Raw genomic sequence first — 4,802 nt, 5'->3', positions numbered from 1 at the left:
AATTTACCATGTTTTGTGAGGGTAGTGTACTGACATTTACAGAGTTCTTGTTGAAACTAGACAACGAAATTTACCATGTTTTGTGAGGGTAGTGTACTGACATTTACAGAGTTCTTGTTGAAACTAGACAACGAAATTTACCATGTTTTGTGAGGGTAGTGTACTGACATTTACAGAGTTCTTGTTGAAACTAGACAACGAAATTTACCATGTTTTGTGAGGGTAGTGTACTGACATTTACAGAGTTCTTGTTGAAACTAGACAACTAAATTTACCATGTTTTGTGAGGGTAGTGTACTGACATTTACAGAGTTCTTGTTGAATCTATACAACTAAATTTACCATGTTTTGTAAGGGTAGTGTACTGACATTTACAGAGTTTTTGTTGAGACTGAGCTGGTCAATGCACTATGGATAATAAGTTTCGCAGCGATCTGATGCTATTATAGTCTGGTCTGATTTAAAAAACAACAACATTATGTATTTGTATTATAGAATAAGTGCTATTATTGACTGATCTGATTTAAAAACAACAACATTATGTATCTGTATTATAAGATAAGTGCTATTATAGTCTGGCCTGATTTATAAAACAACAACTTTGTGTATCTGTATTATAGGATAAGTGCTATTATAGTCTGATCTGATTTATAAAACAACAACTTTGTGTATCTGTATTATAGGATAAGTGCTATTATAGTCTGGTCTGATTTATAAAACAACAACATTATGTATCTGTATTATAGGATAAGATATTATTACAGCTTAATTTGTCTGAAAATATTAGGCTTAAAAGTAGGGTCTCATGGCTAAGAATTTAGAAACATTGATATTCTAATTCAAACTCTAAAAGCCGGTCCACAAACCATTAAAAAATCTTTGAATGTAAAAATGATATTTTATGGTGAAATATGACAGTAGGAAACGTCGATTTACACCATACACTTACAGGTCAGTTTTTTTAGGTAGATGTTCGATGTAATATTAATATTGATTGTTTAATAGAGCAACGATACTGTCCTGTTTGGAGTTTTAACACTTATGATGTAATGGATGTTTAATGATGCTGTAATTATGTAACACAAACTTGATAGGCGTATAGAATATTTGATTTAATATGTTCCGACACGCAAGTTTGATAACTTATCTTTTTTATCGTGCTTATATATGTATATATAAACTACGTAGGTAGATAATGTGTTATCCTAGAAGAGAATCAACAAGTTTATCATAATGTTTACATAACGCAAATGTATCATCAAAAGTTAGGCATCTTATAACGTAGGTCATATTATTAGATGTGTATTTGCCTTTACATTTAGGGAAAAAATATAACAGCAGTCTATAATTACTTGCTTTTGGACGCATTAGAGCGTACTTTAGCTGACATTCAGACGATTAATAAAAGTGACAATGTAAAACATGAACCCCATTCACACGTGTAACGAAAGTGACAATGTAAAACATGAACCTCATTCACACGTGTAATAAAAGTGACAATGTAAAACATGAACCCCATTCACACGTGTAATGAAAGTGACAATGTAAAACATGAACCCCATTCACACGTGTAATGAAAGTGACAATGTAAAACATTACTCCACCCACACGATTAATAAAAGTGACAATGTAAAACATGAACCCTATTCACACGTGTAATAAAAGTGACAAGGTAAAACATGAACCCCATTCACACGATTAATAAAAGTGACAAGGTAAAACATGAACCCCATTCACACGTGTAACGAAAGTGACAATGTAAAACATGAACCCCATTCACACGTGTAATGAAAGTGACAATGTAAAACATTACCCCACCCACACGATTAATAAAAGTGACAATGTAAAACATGAATGATAAATACAAAAGTTTTCAGTTAATAAAATAAAGTTCGGGAACTGAGTAAATGATTGTAACGAGTTTTGAGATAGATGAAATGCCAAACAGTTAGAAGATAAAGGAACGTGTTTGTTAGTATGCTGATGTTAGTGAATCATTTTTGTATGATATATAGTTTCAGAACGTTCGATACGACCTAAATCTTTCAAATTTTTACCATACCCTGAATGCAAATCCCAAATTTGATTTTGTTAATATATTTAATTTCCGACCTTTTTATATTACCTAACATTGACAGTGTTTTTAACAAACCATAAATGAAAGTCATATATTTTCCACACTTACGTTGTTACTATATGCTTAGTTCCATATCGTTTTCTCTTTTATATTATATTATTTAGCATATCATTAATACAATTCATATATTTTATAAAATGTATATGATTTTCTTATGTCTATTACCATATATGAGTTTCGATAGTTTCAGCATATCCAAAACTATATTGATTTATACAGATATATATATATACACACACACATATATATACATTATATGCATAGTTTCAGATCGTTTTTTTTTTATACTTCCTAACTTTTTCACTATTTTAATATATGCTGAATTCAAACCATATATTTTCCACACTTTCGTTGTTGTTAAAACATTCCAGATCGGTTTTTATATAAGCTAACATTTTTTATATTCTTAGCATGCGTTGAATACAGATCATATACTGTTCCAAAATTTTGATGTATTTCAGAAATGTTTCTTAGTTTCCTGCCTACGCAGTGGCACAGCGGACTTACAACGCTAGAAACCGGGTTTCGATACCAGTGGTTGGCAGAGCACGGGTTGTGTAGCTTTGTGTTTAACTACAACAAACATAGTTTCCGTTAATGACGAATAATTCATATTATACGCAAATAATAATTGGTTTTATACATTTGGATGAATGTTACAAAACTATTTCCTTCGCTAGCTTTCATACCAAACGAATTCGTATGTTCAAGAACAACTGTTGTCTTGGCAACTGAGAACTCGGTTATTAGTATTTCTGGTATCTTAGATACGTAAAGTGACTTGGATTAAGTTGATATAAGCACCCTGAGGTATCAGTTATATATACATAAAAAACAAGCACTCTGGAATATCTTACATAAAAAATAAGCACCCTGGAGTATCAGTTATATATACATAAAAAAACAAACACTCTGGAGTATCTTACATAAAAAATAAGCACCCTGGAGTATCAGTTATATATACATAAAAAACAAGCACTCTGGAGTATCTTACATAAAAAATAAGCACCCTGGAGTATCAGTTGTATATACATAAAAATAAGCACCCTAGACTATCAGTTATATATACATAAAAAATAACCAATTACTAGGGAGTAAAAACAATTAAATATCTTATTCAGCGAATTAGCACCGATCCGAGTCCTTGATGAATCTACAAATGATAAGTGTTAAACATTACTGGCTGGTGACTAACTGGTCGATTTAATGCAGATTGTTCAACAATATATGATGTTCTTATTTAATACATTCTCGCTAGCTTCGATACTAGATGGCTCGTTTTTCAGAAACAGTTGTTTATTGTACCTTTCTAGCATTTTGGGTAAAGAATCCTGTTTGTTGCTGTTGAGTTGTCTCAAATACTGTTCTGATTGTCGCTGTTGAGTTGTCTCAAATACTGTTCTGATTGTTGCTGTTGAGTTATCTCAAATACTGTTCTGATTGTTGCTGTTGAGTTATCCCAAATACTGTTCTGATTGTTGCTGTTGAGTTATCTCAAATACTGTTCTGATTGTTGCTGTTGAGTTATCTCAAATACTGTTCTGATTGTTGCTGTTCAGTTATCTCAAATTGTTCTGATTGCTTCTGTTGAGTTATCCCAACAACTGTTCTGATTGTTACTTCTTTGCTTTTTTATCAACATGGATACATTTGAAACATCCTCAAAAAAGTTTTTTTTTTGGTACTGATTTGCATTTAAATTTTAGCGCGAAGCTGAGTTATTCACATTCGGAATCTTTTGTCCATTGTAATTTTTCAGGTAAGCTTTATTCTGATTGGACGAAAAATAGTTTACGTTTTCCAAAATCTGCGTTACTTTAACCTAAACATTTTTCGGTTCAAGATACTGTACATTTGTGACAGGTTTTAATAACTGCTATCACCGTTACCATTGTTATTCTTAAAACTATACAAGCTAATTGTTTAACACTCTTTAAACGTCTGTAATTTCTACTAATATTAATACAAACACCAATATGACACCTTACCTGGATCGTACACTGCGCCTGTCAGCACGCGCACACACCATAGTTATCCCAGCAGAAGCTAGCTAGCTTCCTATTGATATATATATATGTTCTAACCTGCTAAACAGTCTTATTGGAAACATTAGGAGCGAAGGCGTAAAAACTCAACTTTTTGTCTCCCTTCTTAGAGAACAATGATGCTTATTCGCGACCAACTGATTCTGTTATTGGTGAACATGTGTGCATGTGTTTACTGCCTGTACACACACACACACACATATATACATATAAATGCACCAGTATTGCATGTATGAGTGTTCCTACCTGAATTTATGAAAAAAAAACCTTTCCTGCTTACTAAGTGGAACGAGTCGAGAGAGAGAGAGTAGGTTTTGCGTGATTGCTGGCCTGATAGATACAGCTGTCGTTCTATGTAGTCCTTACACACTTCTACCTTTCACGCACCCGATCAATGTTGCGTGTTCTATCCTCAACTCGTTTCGTGCCGTTCGGTGTATACTAATGAATTTTAACGGGAACGTTTTTCTTGGGTCGTTATTAAGTATCGACTCTAATGGGATATATATATATGTAGTCGTTGCATTGAAGCAACGAACAAATACAAAACAACCAGAGCACAAAGAATATGTACTGCCCTCGTGACGTTGAAACCGTGCTTTCTTTAGGTAGAAGAAGCA

The sequence above is a fragment of the Limulus polyphemus genome, unplaced genomic scaffold, assembly GCF_000517525.1.
Source record: "Limulus polyphemus unplaced genomic scaffold, Limulus_polyphemus-2.1.2 Scaffold9257, whole genome shotgun sequence".
In the NCBI taxonomy this organism is placed as follows: Eukaryota; Metazoa; Arthropoda; class Merostomata; order Xiphosura; family Limulidae; genus Limulus; species Limulus polyphemus.
The sequence above is the reverse complement of the archived record's forward strand: the minus strand, read 5'-3'. Positions refer to the sequence as shown.